The following is a 14,920-nucleotide window of genomic DNA, read 5'->3' as shown; positions in this document are numbered from 1 at the left end:
AAACCAAAAGAGAGCTGAGCAAGCGGCATTGTTCCCTCTCAGACCCCTCCCTCACATACAGAATCACAAAGCAGCAACCTGGGTTGCTTTGCCCTGGCCAAAAACCTAAGGCTCCGCCCCTTCCAACTTAACAGGTGTGCTGAGACAAAGAAATATGTCCCAAATGAAAGAACAGATCAAAGCTCCAAAAGTAGAACTAAGCAATGAAGAGATAGCCAACCTATCAGATGCACAGTTCAAAACACTCGTAAGCATGATACTCATAGATATGGTTGAGTACAGCATGCCTGCAGGCTAGTGCTGTGTGCAGCTGTGATTTGGGAGGTAATCTTAGAGCAACAATATCTGAGCCATACCTGCTCTTGCAAAGAACAATGTTGGTATCTTTAATTTTGGGTATATCTGAATTTCTGTGATTAAATGGTACATTCAATGCCTGGTTTACCCAGACATATGCATTTTCTTTGGAAATTATTAATTGGTAAATTATAAATCTAGCAGATTACAGAAGTTGTGGTGTGGTATAAGCAAACCAGAACTCATTTATAACACCAACTAAATCCAAAATTTCTGGGTTGTTTATATTTTTTATAGCATATCTCAACATGTGTTCAGGTCCATGTGTCTTCATTCTACCCTCAAATACAGAATATTAAAGAACCAGAGAATGTTATAATTGGGGGAAAAAAAGAAATGGTTGAGTATGGTCGCAAAATGGAGGAAAAAGTGAAGGCTACACAAAGGGAATTAAGAAAAACATACAGGGAACCAACAGTAAAAGGAAGCAAATCAGGGCTCAAATCAATGATTTGGAGCAGAAGGAAGAGATAAACATTCAACCAGAACAGGATAAAGAAACAAAAATTCAAAAAAAGGAGAGGCTTAGGAACCTCTGGGGCAACTTTAAAAGTTCCAACATCTAAATCATACAGGCTCCAGAAGGAGAAGAGGAAGAGCAAGAAATTGAAAGCTTATTTGGAAAAATAATGAAGGAGAACTTCCCCAATCTAGAGAAGAAAATAGACTTCCAGGAGATCCAGGAAGCTGAGAGAGTCCCAAAGAATTTGGACCAAAGGAAGCACACACCAAAGCACGTCATTATATCACCCAAGATTAAAGATAAGGATACAGTCTTAAAAGCAGCAAGAGAAAAGGAGAGAGTTGCCTACAAAGGAGTTCCTATAAGACTAGCAGGTGATTTCTCAAAAGAAATCTTGCAGGCAAGAAGGGGCTGAAAAGAAGTATTCAAAGTCATGAAAGACAAGGACCTACATCCAAGATTACTGTATCCTGCAAAGCTATCATTTAGAATGGAAGGGCAGATAAAGTGTTTCACAGATAAGTTCAAGTTAAAGGAACTCATCATCACTAAGCCCTTATTATATGAAATGCTAAAGAGACTTATCTAAGAAAAAGAAGATGAAAACTATGAACATTAAAATGACAACAAACTCGCAGCTATCAACCATAAGACAAAAAAGACAAAAACAAACTAAGCAAACAATTAGAACAGGAACAGAATCACAGAAATGGAGATCACACAGAGGATTATCAGAGGGGAGGGGGAGGAGGTGGGGGAAGGATGGGGGAAAAGGTACAGGGAATAAGAAGCATAAATGGTAGTCACAAAATAGACAGGGGGAGGTTAAGAATAGTACAGGAAATGGAGAAGCCAAAGAACTTATATGTACGACCCATGGACATGAACTAAGGTGGGAGGGGGAATGCTGGTGGGAGTGGGGTATAGGGCAAAGGGGAATAAAAGGGAGAAAAAATGAGACAACTATAATAGCACAAACATATATATATATATATATATATATCTCACATATATATCACATATATATCACATATCTCTCTCTCTCTCTCACACACACACACACATATATATAAAGAGTTACATCCCTATTCAATTCAGGGGAACTCTCATGCGTTAACTCTTCAAATACTGCTCTTCTATCATTCCCATCATTCTCTTCTTTTGGTACTCCGACTCCTACTGACATGTGCTGAAGCTTTTTAATTTCTCTTCCATGCCTCTGGCTGTTTTCTTTCTTAGGTCTCTCTCTCTCTCTCTCTCTCTCTCTCTCTCTCTCTCTTTCCACCCCCTTCTTTCTCTTTCTTAGTTTCTTTCTCCTTCTTTCCTGTTTTATTCCTGCCTTCCTTTTTCCCTCCCTCTCTTCCTTTCTTGTCTCCTTGTTTCTCTGTATTTTCTATTGGTCATTTTACTAACCAGCAATATGAGAGAGTTTCAGTTGCTTGAAATGCATTCCAACCTTGGACCATTCTAGTGGGTGCATATGATTTTGCACTGCAGTGCAAATTTGCATTTTTCTGATAACTAATGATATTGAATATCTTTCATGTCCTTATTGATCATTCATATACCTTCTTCAATAAAATGTCCATTAAAATATGTTGCCCATTTTTATTGGGTTACTTGTCTTCTTAATATTGAGTTTTTAGATTTCCTTTTGTAATTTGGAATCAAGTCCTTTTTTTTAAATATAATTTTTGGAAATATTTCCTCCCTGTCCATGGCTTGCCTTTTTAATTAACTAAAAAATAGTGCCTTTTGAAAAGCAGAAAACTTTTATTTTGTTTAAGATTTTTATTTGAATCAATTTGAAATATTTATTTTGATCAATTTTTTATGGTTAATGCTTTTTATGTCCTGCATAAGAAATCTGTGCCTACCACAAAGTCATAAATATTTTCTCCTATGATTTTTCTAGATTTTTCTAGTTTTTCTAGTTTTAGCTTTTGCATTAGGTCTATGGTCCATTTGACTTAGTTTTTGTCTTTAGTAGAGAGGCAAAAATCAAGGTTCATGGTTTGTTCTTTTCTAATAGGATATCCAGCCATTCCAGTATGATTTGTTGGAAAAAAAATCCTTTTGCAATGAATTATCTCAGCATCTATGTCAAAAATCAGTTGACTTTATATGTGTATATCTATTTCTAGAGTCTCTGTTCTGTTCCATTGATCTATATGTTTATTTTTATGCTAATACTACACTCTCTCAATTACTGTAGTTTTATAGTAAGTCTTAAAATTATGTAGTAAAAATTTTCAGCATGTCCACATAAGTTTTTAGGATCATTTGGTCAACTTTTACAAAAATAAAGGAAGAAGGTTTCTGGGTGCGGGTTTGGGGGGATATTGTGTTAAATCTATAAATCAATTTGAAGAGAACTGACATCTTAACAAAACTGAATCATCTGATTCTTAAATATAATATATCTTTCCATTTATTTAGGTCTTATTTAATTTCAGCAATAATTTGTGATTTTTCAGAGTACACATTTTTCAAAATGTATACCTAAGGACTTCATGTTTTTTAAATCTATTGTGACATAAATTTTGTAATTTCCACTTTAATGACTTGGTTACTAATATGTATACAATTAATTATTTTCATATTAACTTTATATCTATGACTTTGCTAAATTCATTATTAGTTCTTTTGGATTTTTTAGACATTTCTACATACATGATTATGTCATGAATCACGTCTTGAATTGAGTTTTACTTCTTTTCCAATGTACATGTTCTTTGTTTATTTCTTCCTTTCTCTCTCTCTCTCTCTTTCTTTTTGATTCACTATACTGGCTACAAACTCCAGCAGAGAGAAAACAAACAACCTCGTCTTCTTCCTAAAATTGGAAGGAAAGCATACGTTCTCAACATTAAGTGATATAATGTTAATGATAGGTTTTTAGTATGTGCCCTATGTCAGGCTGAAAAAGTACATTTCTTTTCCTAATTTGCTAAGAGATTTTATCCTAAATAAATGTTAAGTTTTTGTCAAGTGTTTTTAATAAATATCTACTGAAATTAAAAAAAAAACATTCCTATCTCCATACTCTCCATTCTTTCTCCAAAAAAGAGTAATGAGTACATGCTACTTGCTAGATATTGTGCTAAGTACTCTATATAATTCTCCCATTTAATCTTCTCACTAACTCTATATAGCAGATATCATCATTCCAGATCTACAAATATAAACACTATAAACACTAAGACTCAAAGGAAAAATTCCTCATCAAGACACACAGTATGAATATGTAGGGATTTAAACCCAAGTGTTTCTAATTTGGATTGCCATACTCTCTTCAAATATGCAACCCTACAAGTCATGATCAATATTTCTAAAAACAAATCCATGATTCCCCTCTGCCCCCAAATCAATTATTCCTCCAGGTTTTATATTTTTGCCAATGATGCCATCATTGCCCCATTCAGCCACACTGGAATTTTAGAGTTGTCCTCAACTTCTTTCTCTTCTTTTCTGCCCACATTTAACCAGTGGTCCTATCTGACACTGCCTTTTCATTTTCTCCCATCTGCCCTTCTCCTTTGTAGATCCTTGTTTACCACTCTGATCTAGGTACCTCAATTTGCTACTGAACTGTCATTCTCGTCTACCCTCCATTTATACCATTCAATCCTTTTATCCATTTTCTTTGAGGGCAAGTTCCATTCGGCTCTAGACTCTGTTTCCCTATCTGTAAATGAAAGGATTGGTTGGATTGCAATAGAGGCTCTCAACATTTTTACCACCCAAGACCCCTTTTGTTTTGTTTTTAACCCATGGAGTCCATGAATAGAAAAAAGTTTTCAAATGGTAAAATTTTCATTTGTTAAAAACAATTAAATTGTTTCCTCATTTTAAAAAATTCATCAGACTTTCATAACTGCCAATCAATGTTTCCAATCAGTGTCCCAGTTCAATTAATTCCAGCCTCAAACAAATGATATTGACAATGTAGTTGACCTATACAACATTATTATGGAAAAAATCATGGTTCCCTGAAGTCTTTCTGAAATGCTGACAATCCCTCCAGAATTCCCAGTGTGGTTGCCAGTGTCCTCTGACAGATAACCATTGGGTGAGTAATCTCTAAGGAATTTTCTAGTCCTGTCAGTCTGTGCTTCCTAACATACAGCACTGATCATGTATCTCCCCTGCTAATTATTCCGTAAGGGCTCCCCATCGCCTCCTAAATTAACTATAAACTACTTAGCCTGGAATTCAGAGCCTGCCAGGCTCCAGGCCTAACAAAATGTTTTTTTTTAAATTGTGAGCTGACAGCCTTGCTTGCATGAGCAACAAACTATTAAGCACAGGCATACACGCAGAGTTTACTGTTTTAAACACAAATAAAACAGACAACAAAGTTAATCTGACACATATTTAATGATATATCTAATGGTTATTGTGTTGGGTGGTAATTAGTCATAAATGGTAGGCAGTTCGCATAAGTGATTGTAATTAGTATTACTTTTCCACACTCGGACCAATTTTTCCAGTTTCCTTCCATACTATTCATTTTCAGCATCCTTAATCAGCATCCGTGCTGATAATTTTCACTGATACCATGTACCATTTAATCATCATCATCACATACATACACACACTCTTCCATACATTATGAGACAAAAGGGTCCTGGCTCTTCCTCCCCAGCAGCTGAGGTTTTGCTGTGCCTCCACCCCCACTGCCTCCTGCAGCCACCTACTGAGGTCCTCATGAGAGGGTCATGAGCTTTGTCTCCTTCCTTCTGCCCAGCCCCCAATCTCAACCCCAGGGCCTTTTTCTACTCATCCCTATACTTGGAGTGCTCTGAGTGGCTCACCTCTATTTTACACCAAAAGACACAGGGCTGTAGAAATTCAGTCCCTTACAACTATATAGCTTCAGAGAGAAGAGGAGGGGCTACAGCATGTTCCCTAGGTTATGTTGGTTGAAAGGGGAAGGTGAATAAGAAACAGGCCTTTCAGGGTTGTCAGGGCTGGATAAGAAAGCATAGAGGGAGGGGGCAGACACCCAGGCTTTAGAAAGGATAAATGTAGCTACATTGGAATATGGTCATGACTAAAATGGTATCATTCCAAACACAGCTATTAACATGATGGCAAATGCATGCCAATATTGAGTTATTTGAAAATATACAGGTGATTTTTAAGTCACTACTCATATTTTCTGTATTACATGCAAAGTCTTATGAACCAGACGTCAAGAGAGCAGGATAATGGTACTGGGAATGTTTCTCTTACTGAATGTGTGACACTGGGAAAGCCAATGGCCTATCCAGTTTTGCATCTGTAAAATGGGTTTTAATCCCAATGGTGTTGCTATTTACTTAGGTGTCTAGCCTCAAAACCTTGGGGATGTCCTCAAACCCTGTCATGCACTTTTCATCTTTTGGCCACCAAGCCTTATACATACTGATTCCTAATTAATTTGAATTAATTTTCCTTTTTCCCAGAAATGGAATCACTGGGTCATAAGGCAGTTCCATTTTTAAATTTTTTAGGAACTTCCATACTGTTTTGCATAGTGGCTGCATCAGCCTGCTTTCTCACCAACAGTACAGGAGGGTTCCTTTTTGTCCACATTCTCACCAGCACTTGTTGTTTGTTGACTTATTGATGATAGCCATTCTGACAGGTGTGAGGTGATATCTCATTGTGGTATTTTATTTTTAAAGATTTTATTTTGTTTATTTTTAGAGAGAGGGGAAGGGAGGGAGAAAAAGGGGGAGAGAAACATCAATGTGTGGTTGCCTCTTGCACACCCCCTATTGGGGACCTGGCCTACAACCCAGGCACATGCCACGACTGGGAACCGAACCAACAACCTTTCGGTTCACAGGCTGGCACTTAGTCCACTGAGTTTTGGTACGATATTAATTTGTATGATGTTAGCTGTGAGTTTGTCATATATGGCCTTTGTTATGTTGAGCTATATCCCCTCTATTCCAACTTTGCTGAGAGTTTTTATCAAAAATGGGTATTGGATTTTGTTAAATGCTTTTATATATCTACTGATATGATCATATGATTTTTATTCTTATTTTGTTTATGTGGTTTATCATGTTAATTGTTTTGAGAATACTGTACCAACCCTGCATCCCAGGAATAACCCTACTTTATCATGGTGTATGATCTTTCTAATGGATTGCTAATTTGGTTTGCTAATATTTTGTTGAGAATTTTTGCATCTATGTTTACCAGGGATATTGGCCTATAATTTTCTTTTTTTATTGTTTTTATTTGGTTTTGAAATTAGGATAATGCTGGCTTTATAAAATAAGCATGGGCGTTTTCCCTTCTCTTGAACTTTTAGGATAGTTTCAGAAAAATAGGTGTTAACTCCTTAAATGTTTGGCAAAAGTCACTTGTAAAGGCATCTGGTCCAGGGCTTCTCTTTTTGGGGAGTTTTTTTTTGTTTTTATTACTGCTTCAATTTCTTTAGGTGTAATTGTTCTGTTCAGATTTTCTGTTTCATCTTGATTCAGTTTTGGAAGATTGTATGTTTCTAGGACATTATCTATTTCTTCCAGTTTCAATTTGTTGGCCTGTAGTTGTTTGTAATGTTCTCTTATAATTCTTTGTATTATTTCTGATTTTATTCATTTGGCTTCTCTCTCTTTCTCTCTCAATAAGTCTGGTTAAAAGCTTATCAATCTTGTTTATGTTTTCGAAAAACCAGATCTTAGCTTCATTGATCTTTTATATTGGCTTTTTTTAGACTTTATTTTGTTTATTTCTACTTTGATCTTTATAATTTTCTTCCTTCTACTCACTTTGGGTTTTGTTTGTTGTTTTTTCTAGTTTCTTTAGGTATAACATTAGACTGTTTATTTGAGATTTGTTTCTTTCTAGAGGAAGGCCTGCAATTCTATAAATTTTCCTCTTCAGACTGCTTTCACTGTGTCCCATACATTTTGGGTTGTAGTATTTCCACTTTAATTTGTCTCAACATAACTTTTGATTTCTTCCTTGATTTCATTCTTAAGACTTATTTTATTTAGTAACATGTTATTTGAGTGCTTTTTTAGTAATTTTCCTGTGATTTCCATTTTCATATAATTGTGATAGGAGAACATGCTTGATATGATTTCAAACTTCTTAAATTTATTGAGAATTGTTTTGTGTCCCTACATGTGGTCTAATCCTAGAAAATGTTGCATGTGCACTTGAAAAGAATACATATTCTGCTGCTTTGGGGTGAAATGCTTTGAAAATATCAAATATATTCAGTCTAGTATGTCATTGAAAGCCATTGTTTTCATGTGGATTTTCTGCCTGGAAGATCTATCCATTGATGTCAATGGGGTGTTAAAATTCCCTACTATGACTGTATTACTGTGGCTCTCCCTCTTCATGTCATGAAGATTTTCTTTATATATTTAGGTTCTCCTGTGTTAGATGCATAAATGTTTACAAAGGTTATATCCTCTTGTTGGATCAATCTCTTTATCATGTTGTTGTAGAGTTTTTCTTTGTCTATTATAGCCTTTGTTTTAATGTCTATTTTGTCTATGTATTGCTACCTCAGTTTTTTTTATTCAAATTTACAAGAAATATTTTTTTATCCCTTTGTTTTTGGTTTTTGTGTGTCTTTTGATCTGAGATGGGTCTGTTAGAGGCAGAATATACATAGGTCTTATTTTCTTATCCATTCAGCTACCCTGTGTCTGTTGATTGGAGCATTTAAGCCATTTTCATTTAAAGTGATTATTGATACGTATATATTGATTGCCATTTAATTTTCTATAACTATGTTCCTCTTTTCTTTCTTTTTTTCTTTTAAAAGAATACCCTTTAACATTTCTTGTTGTACTGGTTTGGTGGTAATGAACTCCTTTAGCTTTTTCTTGTCTGGGAAGCACTTTATTTCTTCCTCAATTTTAAATTATATGAGCAAAAGACAAATACCATATGATCTCACCTATAAGCGGAACCTAACCAACAATACAAAGATGCAAGGAAAATAAGACCAGCAACACTGAAAGGAAAAGAAACCAACAGAGACAAGAGGGAAGGGGGGGCGGGGAAAAGGAAGGGAAGGGGAAAGTCAAGGAACATATAAGCAAGGACTCATGGACAAAACCAAAGGGGAAGAGCTGAGGGAGGGAAGGAGAGAGCGGGCAAGGGAAAGTGGTGGGTGGTAGGCAGAGACAAATGTATTTGAAAAAATAAATAAAAAAACACTAAAAAAAATAAATAAATGATAGCCTTGCACTGTGGAGTAGTATTGGTTGTAGGTCTTTGCTTTTCATTGCCTTTAATATTTTATGCCAATCCCTTCTAGCATGTAATGTTCCTGTTGAGAAATCAGCTGGCAGTCTTATGGGAGCTCCCTTGCAGGTATCTAACTTTCTCTTGCAGCCTTTAATATTCTCTTTGTCTTTAACCTTTGCCATTTTAATTATGATGTGTCTTGGTGCAGGCCTCTTTGGGTCCATCTTGTTTGAAACCCCTCTGTGTTTCCTAGACTTTTATGTCTCTTTCCTTCACCAGGTTAGGGAAGTTTTCAATCATTATTTCTTCAAACAGGTTCTCAATCCTTTGTTCTCTCTCTTCTTCTTCTAGTACCCTTATGATGCAGATATAGTTATGCTCTATGTTGTCCCAGAGGTCCCTTATATTATCCTCATTTTTGAAATTTTTTTTGATTTTGCTTCTCTGATTGAATGTTTCCTGTTACCTTTATTCCAAATCACTGATTTTATCTTCTGCTTCATATAACCTGCTGTTGATTCCTTCTAGTGTATTCCATATTTCAGTATTGTATTCTTAATTTCTGACTGGTTCATTTTTATAGTTCCTATGTTCTCTTTTATGCTTACTATCTCTTTGTTTGAGTTCTCACTGAGTTCATTCATTCTTCCCTTAAGTTCCCTGAGTAGTCCTATAATTGTTGTTTTTACACACGATCTGGTAGATAGCTTGACTCCATTTCATTTATTTATTTTTCAAGGGATTTCTCCTGTTCTTTCTTGTTTCTTGGTCTCTCCTTTTTGGCTTCCTCTCTGTATTCGTTTCTGTGTATTAGGTAGCTTTTGTATATCTACCAAGTTTGGCATGGTGGCCTTATGTAGTAGGTATCCTGTGAAGGTCAGTAGCACACACTCCCTTATCACCCAAGCAAGGTGCTCCAGGAATGGCCCTTTTGTGGGTTATGTGAGTTCTCCTGTTGTAGTTGAATTCTGATTGCTGTTGGCTACTTTGTGAATAGAGTCAACTACAGTTTCGCTGACTGTGAGGAATGACCCCAACAACAGTGTATGAGATGTTATATGGGTGCTTCCAAAGTAGAATTTGCCCCAGACGGGTCTTGCGCCTCCTGATATCTCCTTTTGGAAGTGCTACTTGTGGAGCTAATTGGGTCCTTCTCTGATGCTACCTGAAGTTCACCACCAGGTGTGTCTGTTCTGGGGCCTCTTGTGAGAAACTCTGGCCACTGTCAATATCAGACACTGCCTTGATTGGCCCTGAGCTACCTGTTTAAAACTGCAAAGCAATCCCATTTATGGCTGCCTCTGATGGGCCTGGGTGTGCCTGGAAGGGACAAGCTGTACACCAAAGCAAGTTTCCCCCAGAAGTGAGCCAAGGGCAGGTCAACAAATGTCCCAAGGCACTCCAAGACCTGCCACCACCTGCTAGCTGTTTGTTTGGCTCAGTCCCTGAAAGAGCCTCTGAAGGTTGCCTGAGGTAGGTCCTTAGTGGGTCACCATGTAGGGGTGAGTGGTGGTCACTGGGCTGATACAGGTTCAAACTCAGTGACAGTGCTGGGTCTGATGCCACTCAACAAAAGGCCCAGGGTATACCAATGCCAGCCTCCACCCACCAGGTCCCCATAGACTTTTGTGGTAGTGCTGGATCTCAGTGATTTGTCATGGTAAGGCCTGCAGAATTCCTTAGGCCCAAAGAGTCCAAGATTTGGCTCTGCGAAGGCAGTACTCTGCACAGGAATTGTAGGGCTGGTCTGGCATTTGAGGGAAAAATGGCCACTGTGATAGAGTCACACAACTTATTCTGTTCCTGATTCTGGCCAGACCTCTTTGACAGCCCTAGCTGGCAGGGCAGGACTGCTGAGATTTGGGAGGGTGGGGCTCATGGATCTCCAGAGCATCGTGACAGTCAGGCTTGCAGAAACTGTGAGGGGGAAATAGCTTCCATCCCAAAGTCACACAACTCAGTCTCCGACACCCCCCGAGTCCACCCAGACCTCTATGCCAGGGACCCAGGCCCTGATGCAGGGCAGAGCATCAGGGAGTCTGGAGGGTGGGCTATTGCATTCCCCCCAAGTTGATTTCATCTGGAGGTGAGTGATGGATCTGAGAAAGATGGTGTCTGTGGGTGTTGTGAGAGAGGGACTCAACACAGGGACCCTGACGTTTGTCCTTTCAGCTCTTACTGGAGCCATACAACCTAGATTCTCCTCACATGACTCTAGTCCACTCCAAGGTGCCCTCTCTTTGCCGGAGCCCAGCATGAGGGGCTGTGAATGAGATTTTGTGTGTTGGCCCTCTAAGAGTGTGCCTGTGTCTCAAACAGACTCCCACCTCTCGCTGATAGACAGAATCTCTGCTGATTTTCACAACAAGATTATTATATGTGTTCCTCTTCTTGGCTCTGATGCTCTGGCTTGGGGTTGAGACATCTCGCTCTTCAGGAAAAACCTTTGCAACTGAGATATACTTCTGGATTCTCAGCTGCCACATGTGGGGGTAGGGTCAGCCTGTTTTGTGCCTCTGCCCTTCCTACCAGTCTTGATGCAAATCCTTGGTTATAAGACTTTTCTTCAGCTAGTCTTCAGCTAGTCAACCTGATCATTCAGGTTGATTGTTTTTTATTTTAGTTGTAATTCCAGTTTGGTGAGTGTAATTCCAGAAGGTGAGTGTAACTTCCACCTATTCTGCCGCCATCTTGGCTCCCCTTTTGTATTTATTCTTAAGTGAGTTTTGGTAGTTTTTGTAACACTAGGAATTTGCCCATTTTTTATAGGTTATGTAATTTGTTGTCATACACTTGTGCATAGTTTTCCTTATAATCTTTTGTGTTATTGTAAAGTCTGTGATAATAATGCCACTTTCATTTTTTATTTAATTTTTATTGTATTTTTCCATTACCATTTAGTCCTCTTACACCCCCCTCCCCCCAGCAATATCCACACTGTTGTCCATGTCCATGAGTCCTTTTTCCTTTTTGCTCAATCCCTCCAGCCCTTAACCTCCCCCTGCCAGCTGTCAGCTTATTCTCCATCCATGAGTCTGTCCCCATTTTCTTTGTTAGTTAAGTTTGTTCATTACAGTTCACATTTGAGTGAAATCATACGGTATTTGCCTTTCTCTGACTGGCTTATTTCACTTAGCATCATGTTCTCCAGGTCCGTCCCTACTGTCTCAAAGGGTAAACTTTTCTTCTTTTTTTATGGCAAGTAGAATTCCATTGTGTAAATGTCCCATAGTTGTTTTATCCACTCATCTACTAATGAACACTTGGGCTGCCTCCATATTCTGGCAATTGTAAATAACACTGCAATGAGCATAGGGGTGCTTATGTTCTTTCAAATAAGATTTTGGGTTTCTTCAGATATATTCCCAGAAGTGGGATCACTGGGTCAAAAGGCAGATCCATTTTTAATTTTTTGAGGTAACTCCATACTGCTTTCCATGGTGGCTATACCAATCTGCATTCCCACCAACAGTGCAAAAGGGTTCCCCTTTCTCCATATCCTCACCAGCACTTGTTGTTTGTTGATTTATTGATGATAACTATTCTGACAAGTGTGAGATGATATCTCATTGTGGTTTTAATTTGCACTTCTCTGATGATTAGTGATGTGGAGCATCTTTTCATATGTCTATTGGCCATCTGTGTGTCCTCATTGGAGAAGTGTCTATTCAGGTCCTTTGCTCATTTTTTAATTGGGTTCTTTGTTTTTGTGGTGTTCAGTTTTGTAAGTTCTTTATAAATTTTGGATATTAACCCCTTAACAGATGTATCAGTGAATATGCTCTCCCATTCTGTGGGTTTTCTTTTTATTTTGATGATTCCCTTTGCTGTGCAAAAACTTTTTAGTTTGATGTAGTTCCATTTGTTTATTTTTTTCTTTTGTTTCCCTTGCTAGAGGAGATATATCAGATAAAATATTGCTATAAGCAATGTCTGAGATTTTGCTGCATATCTGTTCTTCTATAGTTTTTATGGTTTTGAATTTATTGTTCTGTATGGTGTAAGAAGGTGGTCTAGTTTCATTTTTCTGCATGCATCTGTCCAATTTTCCCAACACCATTTATTGAATAAAACTATCTTTAGCCCATTGTATGTTCTCGCTTCCTCTCTCAAATATTAATTGATATAAAGGTATGGGTTTATTTCTGGGCTCTTTCTTCTGTTTCATTGATTTATGTGTCTGTTTTTATGCTTGTATCATGCTGTTTTGATTACTATGTCCTTACAGTATACTTTGATATTAGGTAATGTGATTCCTCCAACTTTCTTTCATAGGATCACTACTGCTGTGTGGGCCCTTTTGTGGTTCCATTTAAATTTTGGAAATATTTGTTCTGGTTCTGTGAAATACATCATTGGAATCTTGATGGGAATTGTGTTGAATCTATAGATTACTTTGGGTATTATGGACATTTTAATGATGTTCATTATTCCTATCCGTGAACACAGCATGTGCTTCCACTTATTTGTATCTTCTTCAATTTCTTGCTTCAGTGTCTTATAATTTTCTGAGTACAGGTCTTTTACAACCTTTGTTAGGCTTATTCCTAGGTATTTTATTCTTTTTGAAGCAATTGTGAATGGGATTGTTTTCTTATCTTCCCTTTCTGTGTGTTTGTTATTGGCATAAAATGCAACTGATTTTTGGATATTAATTTTGTATCCTGCTATTTTGCTGAATTCACTTATCAGTTCTAATAGTTTTTTGGTGGAATCTTTGGGGCTCTATTATCATGTCATCTGCAAATAATTACAGTTTTGTTTTTAGATGCCTTTCCAATTTAGATGCCTTTTATTTCTTCTTCTTGCCTGATTTCTGTGGCTAGGACTTTCAGTACTATGTTGAATAAGAGAGGAGAAAGTGGTGGGGTAACATTGTTTAATAAAACTATATAGGTTCCAGGTGTACAATTTTTTTTCAGTTTTCATATTTTTATTGTGGGCCACAGGGGAGGGGGATGTCCTCCCAGTCAGTGGAGGTATTCACAGCTTCTTCAGCCACTCCAGGCTTGGGCCCTAGGGGTCCTGGGGGTGGCTGGGCACGTCAGGCACGTTCCCATCATCTCGGATGCGCACTGGGTAGTTGTAGGGAGTGACCTGGTTGATCATGGCAGCGTACTTGGTGTAGCGGCTGAATAAGGGCAGGGTTATAGTGAGGCCGGCGATGGTGAAGGACGCGACCAGCACCGGCTTCTTGGACCAAGCGTTCTTGATAAAGGAGGTAAATCCTGCGGGGGTGGGCAGGGTCATTCTCCCGGCCAGCTTGGTCTCGGTGGCGGCGGCGGCGGTGGCGGGCCAGCCCAGGTGTACGATTTTATAATACATCATCTCTATATTTTATTGTATGTCCACTGCCCAAAGTCGTCTTTTTCCATCACTATATATTTGGCCCCCTTTACCTTTTACTACCCCCCAGCCCCATTCTCTCTGGTAACTACCATACTGTTGTCTGTGTCCATGAGCTTTTGTTAATTTGTCTTGTTTGTTCATTTACTGCTTTGTCTTATATCCCACATATGAGTGAAATCACATGGTTCTTGAATTTTTCCATCTGACTTATTTTGCTTAGCATTATATCTCAAGGTCCATTCATGTTGTTGCAAATGGAAGCATTCCATGTTTTCTTATGGCTGAGTAGTATTTCACTGTGTACATGTACCACATCTTCTTTATTCAATCAGCTATTGAGGGAAACTTCTGTTGTTTCCATGTCTTGGCCACTATGAACAATACTACAGTGAACATAGGGGTGCATATGTCTTTTTGAACAAATGTTTTCAATTTGGGGGGATACCCAAAGGAAGTTTTGCTGTGTTATATGGTAACTCTGTTCTTAATTTTTTGAGGACCCTCTATACTGTTTTCCATAGTGGCTATACTAGTTTTTAT

At 38.0% G+C, this 14,920-nt stretch overlaps 1 pseudogene; it reads right to left on the bottom strand.

Moving 5' to 3' along the window:
* Positions 1 to 13,942: 13,942 nt before the first annotated feature.
* On the bottom strand, positions 13,943 to 14,356 carry LOC129075530 (NADH dehydrogenase [ubiquinone] 1 alpha subcomplex subunit 3-like; annotated as a pseudogene).
* Between the last annotated feature and the right edge of the window lie 564 nt (positions 14,357 to 14,920).

This window comes from Pteronotus mesoamericanus, unplaced genomic scaffold, assembly GCF_021234165.1.
Source record: "Pteronotus mesoamericanus isolate MK-2021 breed Mesoamerican mustached bat unplaced genomic scaffold, CSHL_Meso_final contig_55, whole genome shotgun sequence".
Lineage (NCBI taxonomy): Eukaryota > Metazoa > Chordata > Mammalia > Chiroptera > Mormoopidae > Pteronotus > Pteronotus mesoamericanus.
This window is presented reverse-complemented; position numbering and strand designations above follow the sequence as displayed.